General features: G+C 43.1%; 1 protein-coding gene across 1 annotated transcript in view; it reads left to right on the top strand.

The window, feature by feature from the left end:
* Nucleotides 1–19,599, top strand: part of LOC126458549 (Golgi apparatus protein 1) — a 156,758-nt gene that overhangs the window by 8,768 nt on the left and 128,391 nt on the right. The gene's annotated exons all lie outside the window — the stretch shown is intronic.

Here is a 19,599-nt window from a genome sequence, read left to right as displayed (position 1 = left end):
GTATTGTACAGCCCACCAAACCTATGCAATATCCTTGTCCATCCCTACTCCAAACCTACATCCAACCCCTTGCATCAGGGCTAATATCCCTACAGTAGAGCAAGATGAAAGACTTGTCCCATACATCCTCCCCCCACTGCCTACACTAGTATGGTTGCAGGCATCTCCCACCCCATCAAAGGCAGGGCTACTTGTGAAAGCATCACGTGATCTACAAACCCTGCAACCCCTAAGCTACTTTCTTTGTGGGCATGATAACTAACAAAATGTCTGTTCACGTGGCCAAGAGGCAGCGAAACCACCCAATTGCCGAACAAGCTGCCCAACATGATGTGCTCCACTTCGATGACTGCTTCACAGCGTGTGCTATTTGAATTATTCCTACCAACACTAGGTTTCTGGATTGGATAGCAGGGAATTCCTGCTGCAATATATTCTTTGTTACTGTAAACCCCCCGCCCCCCACGGCCTCACCTTTGCTAGTCCCTGTCCTCCACTTACCTGGCCCCTTCCTGCTCCCACTGCAGCACAACACAGCCTTCTATTCCAGCTATGCACCCACTAGTCCTTTTTCCTCTTCTCCCCTCCCATTCCCAGCCCCTCCCCCCGCCCCCCCCCCCCCCCCCAAGCCTAGTGCTACACCTGGCAGCCCTACACTGATCCCTGCACATTCACACTAGCTGCACTACACCATCACCCACCTCATTCTGCTATTCATCTCCCTCCCCCCCCCCCCCCCCCCCCCCCCCTCTCTCCTCACCCCAGGCTTCCTCCTTAAACTACACGATCAGCTTGCTGCTCCCATCAGGAATAGTTATAACTCAGTCTGTTTGCAGAAGCAAGAGACAGTGATCGTGTATGTGTCAGTTGTGCTTGTGTGTGTATTTTCTAATTCAGAAGAAGACCTTTTGGCTGAAAGCTAAAATGTGTAGCAGTCCTTTTTATTGTACTTGTCTGCAACTCGATGTTGCCTCTTTATGGTGAGTAGCTATCTGTCCTTTTCATAAGACTGTTGTTATTCTATCCTAGACTTTCCAGTGAATTACCTCTACTCTCTTGTTCAATTTTTAGCACATTTACTGATGCATACAGATACACAAAAGCATTAGCCACAACAACTGTATTTTGTCGGTAACTTTATTATGAAATAACACTGTTATACAAATGTACTGATTATGGGAACTAATTTAACTAATTTGTAAAATTTATAACTTATCTTACAAAATCCGTTTAACTTAAAGTATTACATAATAAAAATAAATGAAAGAATGCTGTAAAAAAAAGTGATAGATTGATTGACTGATTATACATAAACAGAGATAAGTTAAGGTTGGAAGGAACTGGATGAGAACTACAGTATGTGTTGTATGTGTTTGGAAACTTCTCTGTACTGTGGAATCTGCAACAAGGGACGCCACTGACCAGGGTGCCACAAACAGAGTTGATTACAATGTCGGTGCAGCATCCCACACATTGTAGCCACTGACACTACCTGGCACACTCACTGCCCCCCCCCCCCCCCCCTGCAGGTCCCGGGGTTAGAATAAGCCCGAGGTATTCCTGCCCATCATATGTCATGACTAAAACGATTTTCACATGTTTCGGCCTTTATGTGATGGTCCCCTGTAGGGTTTGACCTCCATTCTTCAAAATTTTCCCGAAGAGTGAGCCAATTGGGGAAGGGCACCTTACAAGGTGCATCGTGTTCATCGTGCATTGAGATCTTTAGCCCACTTTCTTGTTGTCACATTGCAGTCCTGCCCATTATCCATCTCTTGGGCGAGGACACCTTCCTGGGTGCGTTTTCCACCATGCACTATACAGTGTCGCCTTCTGCGTCGACAATGACCATGGACTTCTTTGCACCGATATCCAGCTCAGTAGCCAGTCCGTTGTGGTGAGGCCACCATGTACCCTGTTGGATGTAGCTCTCTGACCACACAGGGATCGCTCTGCTGATTCCTGCGCCGTTAACTCCCCACGTATGCCAAGGGGTAGATGCCCATCCCCCTGGTGCATTGGGATTCCCAGCAATGGCCATTCTGCCAGGTGGCCTTTGCTGCGGCTGGGTGGTGCCCGTGGGGGAGGGCCCCAGGTCGGAGTGGGTGGCATCAAGGTGGATGACACGTGATGAAGCGTAGTCCATCATCTCTTGCTGGTGGTGAAACACCAGCAGTCTCCAAGCGATCACGAGCTCAATTCAATGCACACAAGTACGAGCCCAAATCGTCCCCTCCCTGGCCACACCATGGGAGGAACGTCAAGCTAAGGATGGCAGCGGATCTTATTTGCCCCGGTACCGTGTATGTTCGAGAGCTGATAGGGAATCTTTCATGGCGATGATGCCACAATTCTTCATTGGCTATTTAGAGGACAAGTTTGGGGAGATGGATGGCTTGGCCAAAATGAGGACTGGGTCGGTCTTGATCAATACAGCATCCTCTGCCCAGTCATGGGACTTACTCGCTTGTGACAAGCTGGGGATGTTTCTGTAACCATCACACCCCATAAAAGCTTAAATATGGTCCAGGGTATCATATTTCACAGAGACCTTCTTTTGCAGTCCGATGATCAGCTGCGCGCCAGTTTAGAGCGGCAAGTTGTACATTTCGTCCGGCGTGTCCACCAGAGTCTGAAGGATAATCAGGTTGCCACCAGTGCCTTCATCTTGCCCTTTGAGGGTGGTGCATTGCCCGAGAAGGTCAAGGTGATGGTCTACCGGTGTGATGTAAAGCCCTATATCCCTCCCCCGATGTAGTGCTTTAAGTGCTGGAAGTTTGGCCATATGTCTTCCCACTGTACTTCCAGCATCACATGCTGAGATTGCGGACACCCATAACATCCCAATACTCCATATGCCCTGCCGCCCATCTTTGTCAACTGCAGAGAGCCACATTTGCCTTGCTCGCCTGACTGCAGGATTCTCCAGAAAGGTAAATTGTGGAGTACAAGACCCTGGACAGACTGACCTACACTGAGGCTGAGAGAAAATTTGAACACCTGCATCCTGTGCATATGATATCGTCTTACATCGCTGCTCCAACAGTTCTGGCACCATCAGCTCCACCAACCCAGGCCACCTCTCAGAGCCGGAAGACTACACTGCCCCCTTGATGGTTGGGGGTATTTCCCTCCCTGTTGCTCCTGCACCACCTACCTTGGAAGCACTGTCCCCCTACCCATAGGGTACACCAGTCCCCCCTTCTCAGCCAGAGAAGCTTAAGTCTTCTTCAGCTCATCTCACTGGAAAGGCGTCCCTTGGGTCACTCCATTCCCAAATTTCTACTAGTGGGAAAGATGACACCCGCTAGTGGCTGAATGCCCAAAAGCAGCTGGTTGTAGGGCTTCATGTTTATCATCAGTCCCAGAGACTGAGCCAGTGAAGTCCTCCCAGCCAGGGAAACCCAAGGAGCAGTGAGAGAAATCCAAAAAGAAAACCCCTAAGACCAAGGAAATTGAGGTGGCAGCCACACCACCGCTACCTACAAGCTCTGCAGCTGAGGATGGGGTGGAGATTTTGGCGTCCACTGAGGACCTAGATCTCGCCAGACTCTCAGACACAATGGATATAGATCGCTCAGGTAGTAAATCGGTGGCAGCAGGTGACTCTGGAGCGTAAACTGCCTCAATGAATGTTCCATGCCCTCCCAGTCTCACGATCACGTCATCCTCCAGTGGAATTGTGGCAATTTTTTCCACCGCCTGGCTGAGCTACAGCAACTGTTAAGCTTTATACCTGCTTTTTGCATTGCCCTCCAGGAAACCTGGTTCCCAGCAATGCAGACCCCTACCCTCCATGGCTATAAGCGTTATTACAGGAACCGTAGCAATTATAATGGAGTGTCAGGCGGAGTTTGGGTTTATGTCCTAAAGTCGGTCTGTAGTGAACATGTGCCCCTTCAAACCCCTCTTGAAGCTGTGGCTGTCAGAATAAGGACGGCACAGGAAATAAGTGTCTGCAATGTATATCTTCCTCCAGATGGTGCAGTACTCCTGAATGTATTAGCTGCACTGATTGATCAACTCCTTAAACATGTCCTACTTTTGGGAGATTTTAACACTCATAACCCCCTTGTGCGGTGGCACTGTGCTTACTGGCCGAGGCAGAGATGACTATACTTTACTGTCTCAGTTCGACCTCTGCCTCTTAATTACTGGGGCCGCCACACATTTCAGTGTGGCTCATGGTAGTTACTCGGCCATTGATATATCAATTTGCGTCCCAGGACTTCTCCCATCTATCTGCTGGCGAGTGCATGATGACTTGTGTGGTAGTGACCACTTCCCCATCTTCCTGTCACTCCCCCGGCATCGTGCCCACAGACACCTACCCAGATGGGCTCTAAACAAGGCAGACTGGTAAGCCTTCACTTATGTTGTCACCACTGAATCTCCCGCACATGGTGCCATTGATGATGTCGTTGAGCAGGTCACTACAACAGTCGTTTCTGCAGCGGAAAACACAATCCCTCGTTCTTTAGGGTGCCCTGGCAAAAGACAGTCCCTTGGAGGTTACCGGAAGTCGCTGTGGCAATTAAAGAGTGTTGGCAAGCTCTACAGCAACATAAGCTGCACCCTTCCCTAGAGCACCTAATAATCTTTAAGCGGCTCCGTGCCCATGTTCGCCTGCTTATAAAACTACGGAAACAGGAGTGTTGGGAGAGGTACGTGTCGACCATTGGGTGCCATACATCAGCTTCCCAAGTCTGGCCGAAGAACAGATGTCTTTTTGGGTACCAGACCCCAACAGGTGTCCCTGGTGTTAACATCAATGGCGTGCTCTCTACCGATGCAAACGCTATTGCCAAGCACTTAAGTGAGCACTATGCTCGAGCCTTTGCTCTGAGAACTACCCCCCAGCCTTTTGCACCCTCAAACGGCTGTTGGAAAGGAATGTCCTCTCATTCACTACATGCCTCAGTGAACCCTTTAACGTGCCATTTACAGAATGGGAGCTCCTCAGCACCCTTGCACATTGCCCTAACACAGCTCCTCGCTGGATCAGATCCACAGTCAGATGATTAAACATCTCTAGTCTGACTAAAAGTGATATTTCCTTGTTATCTTCAAATGGATCTGGTGTGATGGTGTCTTTCCATCGGAATGGCAGGAGAGCACCATCATTCCGGTGCTAAAACCTGGTAAAAATCCGCTTGATGCGGATAGCTACCGGCCCATCAGCCTTGCCAACATTCTCTGTAAGCTGCTGGAACATATGTCGTGTTGGCAGTTGGGTTGGGTCCTGGAGTCACGTGGCCTACTGGCTCCATGTCAGGGTGGCTGTGGCTTCCGCCAGGGGCGCTCTACCACTGATAATATTGTGCCCCTCGCGTCTGCCATCCGAACAGCCTCTTCCAGACGCTACCACCTGGTTGCCATCTTTTTTTACTTACGTAAAGCTTTGCTACATTGTATGAGTGGGGTCTTTGGGGACCGCTCGTGATTTTTATCCAAAACTACCTGTCGCTCTGTACTTTCTGTGACCAAGTTGGTGCCACCCATAGTTTCCCTCGTATTCAGGAGAATGGCGTTCCGCTGGGCTCCGTTTTGAGTGTATCTCTATTTTTAATGGCCATTAACAGCCTAGCAGCAGCTGTAGGGCCATCAGTCTCCCTTTCTCTGTATGCAGATGACTTCTGCATTTCATATTGCTCCTCCAGTACTGGTGTTGCTGAGTGGTGCCTACAGGGAGCCATTCACAAGGCGCAGTCAAGGGCTCTAGCCTACTGCTTCCAGTTTTCAGCCGTGAAGTCGTGTGTCATGCTCTTCTGTCGGTGTTGTACCGTTCATCCATAACCTGAACTTTATCTTGATGACGATGCACTCACTGTAATGTAGAGGTATCGATTCTTAGGACTGGCTTTCAATGCCTGATTGACTTGGCTTCCTCACCTTTGTCAGCTTAAGCTGAAGTGCTGGCAGCACCTCAATGCCCCCCGCTGCCTGAGCAACACTAACTGGGGTGCAGATCGCTCTATGCTGCTGCAGCTCTACAGAGCCCTTGTTCAATCCCTCCTTGACTATGGGAGTCTGGTTTACAGTTCGGTGGTGCCCTTAGTGTTGCATTTACTCGAGCCAGTGCACGACTGTGGCGTTCGCCTAGCAGTGGGAGCTTACAGAATGAGTCCGGTGACCATGTCCTGGTAGGGGCCAGATTACCTCCACTGCGGATCTGATGTGCACAACTGCTGGCCAGTTACATTGCACACATTCGTAGTTCTCCTGAGCATCCGAATTACCATCTCCTTTTCCTGCCCACGGCAGTTCATCTCCCACATCGGCGGCCCAGGTCAGGGTTCATGATTTCAGCTTGCGTGTGATCCCTTCTCTCCAAACTGGAGTCCTTCCCTTTACCACCTCTACTTGAGGACCATTCACATTCACCTCCATGGTATGCACCTCGGCTGAAGCGTTGACTGGACCTTTTGAACCCCATTGCTCTCTGCTATCACTTCCTCTCGATTCTTGATGTGTTCCGGGGCTCTGAAGTTGTTTACACTGTCAGCTCGATGGCTGATGGTAATGTTGGCTTTGCCTATGTCCACAGAGGCCATATTGAACAGCGTTCCTTGCCCCCTGTCTGCAGTGTATTCACTGCAGAGCTTGTGGCCATATCTTGTGCACTTCGGTACATCTGTTCCTGTTCTGGTGAGTTCGTTTCTACTCTGGTCGGACTCCCTGAGCAGCCTACGAGCTATTGACCAGTGCTACCCTCGCCATTCTTTGGTGGTGTCCATTCAGGAGTCCATTTATGTTCTGGAACAGCCCTGTCATTCAGAGGTGTTTGTGTGGACCCCAGGAGACGTCACAATCCCAGGCTACGAACTTGCCGACAGGCTGACCAAACAGGCTATGCGGAAACCGCTCCTGGAGATGGGCATCTCTGAAAGACCTGCGTTCTGTCTTAGGCCGCAAGGTTTTTTGGCTTTGGGAGACAAGAGAGGCATAACAGTATGCACAACAAAGTGCATGTCATTAAGGAGATGGTGAATGTGTGGAAGTCTTCCTTGCGGGCTTCTCACAGGGAATCTGTTGTCCTCTGCCGGTTCTGCATTGGCCATATGTGGCTAACGCACGGTTACCTCCTCCGTTGCGAGGACCCACCTCAGTGTTGCTGTGGCTCACAAATGACTGTCATCGACCTCTTGCTGGACTGCCCACTTTTAGCCGCTCTGTGGCAGACTTTTAACTTTCCCAGCACCCTACCTTCGGTGTTGGGTGACAATGCCTCAACAGCAGCTTTAGTTTTACATTTTATTCGTGAGAGTGGGTTTTATCATTTCATCTGAGTTTTAGTGCATGTCCTTTGTCCCTCTGTGTCCTCCACCCTAGGGCTTTTAGAGTGGAGGTTTTAATGTGTTGCAGAGTGGCTGGCTTCTCCTTTTTTATTCTCACAGTCAACCAGCCATGGTTTTTAATCTCTTCTCCCTGTTTCTTGTGTCTCTCTGTGGTTTCCTTGTCCTGTTTTGTCCATTGCAGTGTTTGTTGCCCCTCTGTCGTTCTTCTGGTTCTTATTTTCTCCTGTTATTGTGCTGTACATCTTTGTTTTCTTCTTTCCCTTGGGTAATTGTTCTACTGGAAGAAGGGACTGATGGCCTTGCAGTTTGGTTCCTTTCCCTCCCCTTTCAATCCAACCAACTAACCAACCAACCAACCAATCTTCATGCTTGTCATCGTCTTGGTGACGTTCCGTGTCTATTACTGCTCACCAGTCTCTGAATATGGTCGAGGGATTGATTTTTCATAGGAACCTCATCCTTCAAACTGATGAGGAACTCTTGGCTAATCTGGAGCGATGCGACATTCATTTTGTTCAACATGCACAGAAGGTTCGTAAAGACCACTACACCAATATCAATGCCTTTATTTTGGATTTCAAGGGAGATACCTCCCAGAGGAGGTCAAGATTATGTTTTACTGATGTGACGTGAATCTGTACATCATGCCACTCATGAGGTGCTTTTGGTTCTTGCATTTTGGGCATATGTCTTCCCACTATATGGTGGACCATGTATTTGGTGACTGTGGACACTCACTCTGCGAGGTTCCGTCACCTGTCTGTGTAAATTGTCATAACCAACATTCTTCACACTTGCCAGATTGGCCAGCGTACAAGAAAGAAAAGAAGATGCGAGAGTATATGTCCCTGGATCGTTTTTCTTATACAGAGGCTCGTCAAAAATATGACCGACACAACCCAGTGTCAATGTCTTCTACTTTAGCCTGTGCTGCGTCCTTTCCCCCTCCTACCTCTTCCTTATCCCAGGCTCATCACCCTCTCCTCTCCGTGCAGTTCCCACACCTTCCTTTCCAATTGCCACACCCCTCCCCTTCTTCAGCACATGCCAGTGATGAGGGACGAACCCCTCCTTCTGGCATCTCTCAGGCCGGAGGCCTGCTACCGTAACTTAGCCACGGGATGCACAGTTTGTCTCCTACCGAGTTGCCTTCCTCGTTTGGGAATAGTAGGCTCAAGCCTCCCGCTTACGTTTTACCCATTGTCAGGCGAAATTCCTAATGAACCTTGCACTGAATGGGAGCTTTTTCTGGCACTGTCTTCTTCCCATGATTCAGCTCCTGGCCCTTATTCCATCCATAACCAGATGTTTAACTGTAATTGGCTCCAAGGTATTTTCCCCCTCTCAATGGAGAGATAGTATTGTGGTTCCTGTCCTTAATCCTGGCAAGGTTCCATTGTCCCTTGATAGTTACTGGCCCATCAGCTTGACCAGTGCTCCGTGTAAGTTATTTGAATGGATGGTGGCCTGTCGGCTCATTTGAGTCCTTGAACCTCGGGACCTTTTATCTCCTTACTAGTGTGGCTTTTTGGAGGGGTGGTCTGTCAGTAATCGTCTGCTTTGATTGGAAACCACAGTTCACTAGGCCTTTTCTCAGTGCTGCCACCTTGTCGCAATTTTCTTCAATCTTCCTAAGGCCTATGACACAGCTTCGTGCCATCGCATTCTCCTTACGCTTCATGAGTGGGGTCTTCGGCGCCACCTCCAGATTTTTATTCACCAGTTCCTGTCCTACTGGTTGTTCAGAGTCTATGTTGCCACTGTTCCCAGCTCTCTGTGGATGCAGGAGAATGGTTTCCACAAGGCTCATTATTAAGTGTCCTTTGTCTAATCTCTATTAATGGACTTGTGGCCTCTGCCGGACTGGTTGGTCACCACTGCTCTGTAAGTGGATGACTTCTGTACTTGGGCTTGCTCCCAATCGGGGGGGCTCTGTGGAATGACAGCTCCAGGGTGGCATCTGGCATGCTTCCAGGTTTTCAATTATCTCCTCTTAATTCAAGGATGGTGCATTCCAGTTGCCCCTTACTACAGTCCATCCTGATTCTGAGCTCTCCCTCGATGCCCAATGCCTGACTGTGGTCCCCCAGTTGTTTCTTGGGTCTTATTTTTGACAACAAGCTTACTTAGTGGCCCCATATCCATCATCTAAAGGTTGGAGTTTTTTGTAAACTCGATACTCTTCGCTTCCTTGCCCACACCTCTTAGGTGCGGATCGTTTGACACTTATTCGGCTTTAGTGGATGTTGGTTTTGTCCTGTCTGGACTATGGCTGTCAAGTTCATGGATCAGCTGCCCCTTCCATGTTGCTTCTCTTATTCCTGGTTCACCATTTTGGCATCCATTTAGCCACTAGCCTTATCAATAATCTTCTGGCTGATGCCGGGATCTCTCCCCTTTCAGTTCAGTGGTCCCAGCTCGTGCTTTCGTATGCCATCACTATCAGCTCTTCCTCTGCTCACCATTGCAATTCTATTCCTTTCATGGCTTCAGGCCATTGCCCACCCACTGTCCACCCTCAGGTGGGTTTACCGGATTGGCTCCGCCTCACTTCTCTCTGATATAACTTCCATTTGCCCTCCTTGTCCTCTCCTGACCACCCCTTCCATGAATAGTTCCTCAGTCACAGATTCAGCTGGATCTTTTCCAGGGACTGAAAGCCTCCATTGCTCCAGTGGTGTTCCGTTGTTTGTTCCAAACACTCTTACATGAATTTAGGATGCCATTGCTTTTTACACCAATGGCTCTAAATCCACTGATCATGTGGGATATGCCTTCATATTTTCCAGTGGCACAGAACACCATTTCTTGTCTGCCATGTGTGGGGTGTTTACTGTGGAATTGATGGCCATCTATCAGGCCTCACTTGAGTTTTGTTACATGTGGACTCAATGAATGGCCTTCAGGCTATTGCTCGGTGATTTTCCTGCCACCCCTTGGTCCCTGCCATCCACGACCTTTTCATTGATTTTGGTGATGCTGCTAGTTTGGTTGATTTCATATGGGTTCATAGATACATAGTTATCCCAGGCAATGGATTTGCTGATCATCTGGCTGGCAGGTGGGAGGGGGAGAACGACCACCTAACCCCACCCCCAACCCCCGATCTTCAGGGGCAGATTTACGGCTTTATATCAAGTCCCTTTTTGCTCAATCATGGTCTAGCTCTTGGGAGGCCATCCCCCCTTTTATAGTAAACTGTGCACTATCATGGAGACTCTCACCATGTGGCACCCTTACCTATGCCTCTCCTGAGTTAAGTCCCATAGTGCTCAGAGCCATTTGAACCATTTATGAGCCTTTCCTGACTGGAATCTACTATCCTCTGCTGTCTTTGTATTGGCTGACCCATGGTTTTTTATTCTGCAATCAGCCCCCTCCCCCCGTCTCTGCCCCTCTTTGTAGTTGCGTGGCTCCACTGATGGTGACCTGTTTTGCTGGACTGCCCCTGCCTTTTGGCCCTTTACACTAAATGTGCCCTCCCACCTTCCTTGTCTCAGGTGTTTGTGAACGATACATCTGTCCTCAGTTTTCTTCATGAAAGTGGCTTGTACCCTCAGTCGTTGAATCTTCCTCTGGAATTATTCCCTCGGTCAGGCTTTGGTTATGGAGGCCTTGACCTTGCCTCCACACCAGCTGGGTTCTCCTCACCTGTTATGTACATTTTTACATTTTTGTCTAGTCCATTGTGCAGTTTTGTTTCTCCTTTTCTTTTGTCTTCTTCCCCTGTGTTGCCCCTGTTGTATTGTGATAATGGTATGGTATGGGTGTCGGGAGAGGTCAGTGGGGTGCCCCACTGCACGTAATGTTTCTGGGGCACCTCTGCTTTCCCTGTTTTCACCCACCCCCCTCCTATTCTTTCCTCTTCCTTCTGCCCTGACCATTCCTTTTCCCCTCTTTGTTTGCATGTTGACTGGGCTGTGTTGTTTCTGTTGTTCCTCCCTTGCTTCCTGCCGCCCTCGATCATGGGACCGATGACCTTGCTGTTTGGTCCTCTCCCCCAAATCAACCAACCAACTAGTTGGGGTACTCAGAGGAGGGTGCTTGCTATGTTCCTTGCCACCTAAAAACCCGATCATAAAGAGCAACGAAGACCATCCATGTGGAATTGCTTGTACATTAAGAGGTTGATCATGACAATTTTTTGTCATCATCATCATCACAGGCAATGAAACGTGGATTGATCACTTCTAACCAGAGACAAAATGGCAGTGCATGGAGTGGTGCCAGCCACCTCTCCTCTGAAGAAAAAGTTCAAAGTCTCAGCCTCAAGTGGTAAAGTCGTGGCGATAGTCTTCTGGGACTCTGACTGGGTAAATAAATGTAAATGTTGTGTGACTAGGGCATCCTGTCGGGTAGATAGTTCGCCGGGTCCAAGTCTTTTGAGTTGATGTAACTTCGGTGACTTGCGTGTCGATGGGGATGAAATGATGATGATTAGGACAACACAACACCCAGTCCCTGAGTGGAGAAAATCTCCGACCCAGCCGGGAATCGAACCCGAGCCCTTAGGATTGACATTCTGTCGCACTGGCCACTCAGCTATAGGGGGCGGACTCTGACTGGGTTATTCTGTTTGATGTCTGCCCTCATGGTGCAATGATCCACTCAGAAGTGTATATGCTACCCTCAGGAAATTGAAGAAATGATTTCAGTGTGTTCGTTGCTACAAAAATGCAAAAATTTCTCCTTCTTTATGACAATGCAAGGCCTCATACAAGTCTGCGCACCCAAGAGGAGCTCACAAAATAAATGAAAAGGACCAGTTTGCTTTTGTTCTACATTACTACTTCAGACATTTATCGAATATTGTCACCGAAAAAGTTGAGACATTTGTAAACAACACTGGAAGAAAAATTACACTCTAGATTGAAACAGAGACATACAGTAACAGCTTCGACAGTGTGGTGGTAATGCAATGAAAAAGTAAAAAAATTGAGCACTAAATAAATAAAAATGGAGTAAGTAAAAAATTGAACACTAAATAAATAAAAAATGGAGTAGTCAGGAAAAACTTTAACACAAATTAGGAACAGCATGCCTACATAACAGTTTTTATTAATAAACAAATAAAATAAAATTAGTGCTTGACAAGGCTACTTCAGGAGGTATAAAACAGGGAGAGTGATACACAAACCAATTAAAAGAAACAATTATCAAAGTAATTACAGAATACATAAGGAACTTAAACAATATCAATAAGATAAACAGAAATAAATAAATAAATAAATGCAGGAAAATGGAAGAGTTTGAGGGAACATACAGTAAATGCAGTCTTTGAGAGTGTGGTGGTACTGCAATTTTAAAAGGTAAAAAGGCTGAACAATACACAAATACAAAAAGGAGCAAACAGGAAACATTAACATTATATTCAAAACTGTGGCTATGTAACAGTTTGCATTAAATAAACGAACCAAGTAAAATATAAACACTATTTGATGAGACAAGAACATGGGCAGTAAGAGGCATTGAACATGGGCAGTAAGACAAGTACCAGTTCAATTAAAGCCTTAACGATGTACAGTTGGTCAGTGGTGTGTGTACAGTTGGTCAATGGTGAGATCTAAGAAGTTTATGGATTTATTGCCAATCCCCATTGTGAGCTGAATATTTTTATGTTGACTGTCTAGGTTTTTCAAAAATGTGTTGGGTTGTCTTGTAGTAGCAGTCCACATACATAGGACAACATCCAAATACCTAAACCAGTATTTGATATTTGCACTCAAAGGTTCTGTTTTTAGAAAACTTTGTTCAAAATGATCCATAAATATTTCAGCCAACACCCAAAGCTAAGCCATATTATTGTTTATAAAGAGTCCCTTGGAACTGGAAATAGTTCTGTGCCAAGCATGTCTAAGGAGCCAGTCTCAAGTCATTCAATTCCACAGGATTGACATTAGACTTGTGCATCAGCTCTGTCAGAGTATCAATGCATTCCACCACTGGTGTGTTGTTATAATGTTGTACTACCAAGAACTGACAGAAGATTCAGTTAACCTGAGCTCACAAAACTTCATTGGACTGTTCTTTGTCATCCTCTCTACAGCCCGGATCTTGCACCTTCCAACTTCCATCTGTCTGGCCCAATGGAGGACTGCACTCCACAGGAAGCAAAATTTGGATGATGAGATTATTGATGCTGCAGGACGTTGGCTCTGATGCTGACCACTTGAGCGATACCATGCGAACATACAGGTCCTCCCCGTAATGTGGCATAAGGCCATCACATTGAATGGAAATTATGTTGGAAAAAATAAGGTTTTGTAGCCAAAAGAGTGGGGAATAATATGGTGTATTGGAATCTTGATTGAAACCAACCTGCTTTCAGAAAAAAGTGTTGCATTACTTGTTGAACACCCCCTGTAATGATGAGACACCTTTGTAATTATTAGGTGTTTTTTTTTTTTTTTTTTTTTTTTTTTTTTTTTTTTTTTTTTTTTTTTTTTTTTTTTTGTGGAGTAGGTGAATGAGCTTGCATTCCATCCCTGAGAGATTTTCTGTGTAATTCACATTTCTGAGAGATTCTTATGAATTTTCTTTGTGGTGTTTTGATTTTTAAGTTTCCTGATCTCAGCAATAATACCATCTTTCTGGGGGCTCTGTTGTTTTTAAGTTGTTTTATAATCTCCTCTGCTTCTGTGATTGTGAGTGGTTTTGAATCCACATTTGGCATGGTTTTTTTTTTTAAGTTTAATTTATATTCAAGCTTCTTGCAGTTGAGGAGTTTATCAAAATATTTTTAAGAGTTTTCCAGTTTTCTGTAGTATTTGTTGCTAGATAACAATCTGCTCTTTTGAAGCCAATATTTGGGGGCTGATAACCATTAATATGTCTCCTGAAATTCTGTACAAATTTCTCTTGTCATTTCCTTCAGTTCTTCCTCGATTTCATTTGATCTACTTTTGTTGTATACTCTTTTCATCCTTTTGATATCTATTAAGGATTGTTTTTTGAACTTTGTTGAAATCCTGCGATGTTCTTCTGTTACTGCTAAACTTCTTCTGTGCCTGCATTTTTCGTTCAGTGGTCTGATTGCAAGTTCATTCCACCATCTATGTTTTTGTTTCCTGAGAAGTTGACACCAATGCATTGCCTTCTGAACTGTTGTCTTCTTGAGGTCTGCCCGATTTTTACATTTTATTTTGATTAATTTCTGAAATAATTTTGTCTTCATTTGTTTTCAGATATTCTGGCTCATCTTGTAATTGTGTTCTGTATTGTTGGATTGGCCTAATCTTTACTTGTAGTAAGTGATGCTCAGACTCGAAGAATCCTTTGCGTGTTCTCACATTCAAAATTTATCTTGTATATTTGTTTGTTATTGCGACCTGATAAATTTATGTTCTTCCCTTTTGTTTTTGGTTGTTTTCCATCATTTTAGTTTCCTTCTTGAATTTTGAAATTGTTTTGACATAATTTTTAAGTTAAAAGTTTGACAATAATGTACAAGATAGTCTCCATTCTTGTCCGTGCAATGTTGTTTATGGGCATGTGATTCAATTGTACTTTTTCTTTTTGCCTAATTGTGCACTTAAGTCTCTTAATGCAATTTTAACATCTGTTTCTGGTATTTTGTTTGTTATTTTTTCCAAGTCTTCTCAGAAAAAGTCTCATACTTCTCTAATTGCTTTCTGTTGTGATCATTTGTCAGTGTGAGTGCATTGGTGATCATGTTTCTTTTGTTTCCTGATTTGGTTATTGTGAAGATCCTTTCTGACATTGAGCTGAACTCTAGGATGTTGTCTGTGATTGATTTGTGTACAGCAAATCCTGTGTCAAACATTGTTGGTGTTCCCCTTCTGACAGCAGGTTTTCTTTTGTGTGTCTTGTAGTTTTCTTTGTTGAAGTGGTTTTTATCTGTGAAACATGTCTCTTGTATAGTGAGGATTTTGATGTGAAGTTCATGCAGTGTATCCACAAATTTGCCTAGTTTTACCAGTTTATTTGCATTATATGCCAATATAGTGTCTTCAAAATGGTTTTGAGAAACCCTGAATCTTCTCCTTTTCATGATGTTCCTGGCCCGCCAGAATCTACTTGCCAGGAAAGTCCAACACATTTACTGCAACTCTTGTTAGTTGATATCTTTCCTGTTGCTCCGTCATGCTTATTTGAAGTTGAAAGTGGCTGTAGTGATCTTTGTTGGAGATCGCAAATGTTAGAGACTTGATTGTTGAGATTAGATCATATTTGTGAACAGATACTGACCACGAGCTATTGGTTGCCAGACATATTGGGTTTAAGTTTGTGTTAATATGGGTATTGTATTTCCCCAGTAGCATCCATATTTGGGAGGCTTTTCCCTGTCCACCGCCTGAGGAGGTGCCTGATGTAGGATCTGACAATCCCACAATGAAATAATAGTCATTTTGCACAAAATATATGTAAATGCACAATATGTGAAAAAAATAGTTTATAAGTAAAATTTATGTGTTAAAATCACTTTAACTGACTCTTAAACAACTGACTTAACACAGTGCCAATCAGTTCTTTCAATTTCAGTTCAGAAAATAGCCACTTATAACATTTTACAAAAGGAATTGACAACTCTGTAAGGTGAAAGGCTGTACTACTGGTATGTTACCAACAAAGTGTCACTTTATATGTGCGTTAAAATGTGCAGCACAGGTTTTGTAGTTGACAGTATGCATTCATTCTTGAGACAAAACTGCATTGATTTGAAACATTAACAAACCAGTTACCTGTTAACAAACTTGGCACAGGGTCATTCCATGTCAAGTCACCCAGGCCTTGACACCAACCATGTCAGATTTTGATGAAAATTGGTACAATTACTTCTTTTATCATCCTGAAAGCACTTGTAAAATTTTTTTGCTCTATCTCTTATAGTTTTTTTTATAAATTTTTAAAGTTTTTAGATTTGGCGTTGTTTCAGCAGTCTGAAATCATAACTTAAACGTGTCCTCACAACTAAAAAAATGTGTATGTTAAAGAATACTCAAGATACCAGTATGAAATTTTGGAATAAGTTTGTATATGATATCTAAATGTTAAAAAAATTACCATAAAGATATATTAAAATCTTCCAAATGAAAAAAATTACAATTAGTTGTTGGTTTTTTTTTTTTTTTGTTTTTTGTTTTTTTTTTTTTTTTTTTTTGTTTAGTTTTACAAAAACTGCAATATCTAGAGTCTCAGACCTGATAGAAAGCTCAAATTTGTTTTAAAATACTCTTAATTGTATAGGCTATTAGAGAAAAGAAAAATTATGTTGGCTTTTTAACCTGTTCAATAGTTATCTAATTTTTTAAATAATATTAATTATATTTTAAAAATAAAAAGTACCAAGTGACTTAGACACCAAAAATAAGTTTTTGTCTTCTTGGAGTAACAATGTATGCTTGGATTTTGTTTTGTTATTCCTGTGTTTTGAAGTAAAAAATTATTACAGTGTTAAATAGTGCTTGGATAGTATTTTATTAAATTTATTCGAACTTTCAGTAAGTACTGTTAGTTACAGAGATTCTTTTCCAATATCCTATAAAAGTAACCAGAACAGTAATCAGACAAAAAGTGAAATCAGTATGTCAGATATTCAAACCTGTAGCGTAGGGTTATTTAAAAAATCTGACTGTTTCCAAACAACCTACACACCTTCAAAAAAGTTGCAACCGGTACCTGAATTGAGTGAGGAAGAAAAAAATTTGATCCACTTACGATCTGGAATTAATCTCTGTGAATTTAAGAATATATGTTCACACCACAGCTACTACTTTTTAAATGTTTTTGAAAAGTATCAAACAACATGTGTAGACCCACTAAAAAAAACAACACAAAAAGCCCATCAAAAGTTGTTGAGAAGTGTAGGCTTGGATCTTTCTAAACAATTACCGACAAAAAATAGTAGCATAAAACCTGGACAAAAGCTTTGCTCAACATGCCGCAACTTTTGTGAGGAAAAATTAAGAGTTGAAGTCAAAGGAAGTGAAACAGATGATGAAGTCATGGTTGAATTAGAATCATTGGAATCCAGAAATGAATCCCTCGTACAAACAAACATAGCTATTGATAATTTAGGTTTAACACCGATAAAGCTTCATGGCTTGTCAGAACAAAGTAAAGGGTCTTATTTTAAAAGGAAGGTTAGTAGTATTGAAAAGACTGCAAAAAAGGCGGTTTCAAAAGCATTAAAATATGATGCACCAAGTTCTGATGATGACGAAGAAGATACAAGTGTGGTTGAGAAAGCAAAGGATTTTGATGTAATGATTTCTCTTATGAAAGAGAAGATGTCATCTGTTGGAGGTCTAGAAAAATCCAGATTCTGACCTTGGCTCCAGATTCTTGGAGTCGAAATAAAGTGATGAAAGAATTTAATGTAAGTGAGTACATGGTGCGACAAGCTAGAAAGCTAAACTCTGAAAAGGGTATTTTGGAAACTCCTGGTCCAAAAAAAGGTAAAACTCTTTCTGAAAATACAGTAAGACTTGTAACAGATTTTTATGAAAAGGATGAAAGTTCCAGAGTGCTACCTGGAACAAAAGACAAATTAAGTGTTCGAAAAAATGTGTACATGCAAAACAGACTCATTTTGTGTAACTTGAGAGAACTCTATTATTCTTTCAAATGGGATAATCCCGAGGTAGAAGTAGGATTTTCAAAATTTTGTTTCTTGAGACCTAAATGGTGTATCCTTGCTGGTGCTGCAGGCACACACACTGTATGTGTATGCAGTATCCACCAGAATGTTAAACTATTATTGGATGCTGTGAAAATTGAAGAATCTTATAAAGACCTAATTAAGATGCTTGTGTGCAGCACGGAAAACCAAAACTGCATGCTACATCATTGCGACACCTGTCCTGCAAATGCTGCACTAACTGAGTACTTAACTGAAAAACTAAGTGAAGATTATGATTTAGAAGAAGAAATTGTAATCAGTCAGTGGGTTAACACAGACAGGGCATAAATGATCAAACAGTCTATCAGTGTTGAAGACTACATTTCTTTATTGGTTAGGTCATTGGAAAAGCTCACCCCGCACTCGTTTATAGCAAAATCCCAATCAACAGCCTTCAAAAGATTGAAAGAAGACCCACCACCCAAAACAGCAATTATTGTGATGGATTTCAGTGAAAATTATTCCTTTGTTATACAAAATGAGAGCCAAAGTTACCACTGGAATAGAGGTGGTTGTACTCTACACCCAGTTGGAATTTTCCTAGGATATGAGGAAAACAATGTTTTTGGTTCCAACCACTGTTTTATTAGTGATGACCAAGAACATGACACTGGTTTTGTTAACTTTGTACAAAAAGAAATTACAAAGTGGCTGTCATTAAATCATACTGACATTGACTCAGTTCACTACTTTACAGATGGTTGTGCTGGGCAGTACAAAAATAGAAACAGTTTTAAAAATTTGACTGAACACTTGAGAGACTTTAATTTGAAGGCCCAACACTCTTTTTTTGCAACAAGTCATGGGAAGTCAATTTGTGATGGCCTAGGAGGAACTATTTAAAGAATTTTAAGGAAAGCCAGTCTACAGCTTTCGGATGAAGAACAAATAATGACAGCAATCGATGTGTACAAGTTTTGTGAAAAAAATATTGAAAACATTCATTTTCACTTTATTGACAAAAAAGAAGCTGATTTGCTACGGTTAAAACTAGAAAAACGTTTTTTCAGCAACCCGAACCATTCCTGGAACAAGAAGTTTTCATAACTTCAAACCACTTCCAACAAACAACCTTGAAATTAGAAGGACTACAGATAGTGTAAAACCCTCCTTAGTCTTTTCTTTCCATTCTTCTTCTGATTGGGTTCGTGTTGAACCATGCAAATCATGATGGTAACTGGTACTTTGGACAGGTAAAAACAATATTCAATGATGAAGAAGATGCAGAAATTCTATTTCTACATCCTTCAGGACCAGCTGCATCATTTTATTGGCCTGAAAGAGAAGATTCTTGCATAGTGCCTTTGGAGCACATAGTCTGTGTAGTAGACGCACCTCAATCAAGCGGCACTGGAAGAATGTATTACTTTAAAAAAGACTGTATCAAAAGAACTGAAAGCTCTTGGATGAAGTGGAAAAACAGTTTGAATCAGCATTAATGTTTATTAAAAAGACAAAATTACTCAAAAAATTCAATGTTTCAAGCAATCAGTTGGGTTATACATAAGTGTTGTAAGAACACTATCTTTGTACATAATTCTAATGTAATCTACTATAATTAATAAACATGTTAAAAAGCCATCATTATTTTTGTTTTATCAAGTAGCCTATATGTTTAAGAGTAAATTAAAAAAATTTGAGCATTCTATCAGGTCTGAG

This window comes from Schistocerca serialis, chromosome 2 (assembly GCF_023864345.2).
Source record: "Schistocerca serialis cubense isolate TAMUIC-IGC-003099 chromosome 2, iqSchSeri2.2, whole genome shotgun sequence".
Lineage (NCBI taxonomy): Eukaryota > Metazoa > Arthropoda > Insecta > Orthoptera > Acrididae > Schistocerca > Schistocerca serialis.
The sequence above is the reverse complement of the archived record's forward strand: the minus strand, read 5'-3'. Positions and strand labels throughout refer to the sequence as shown.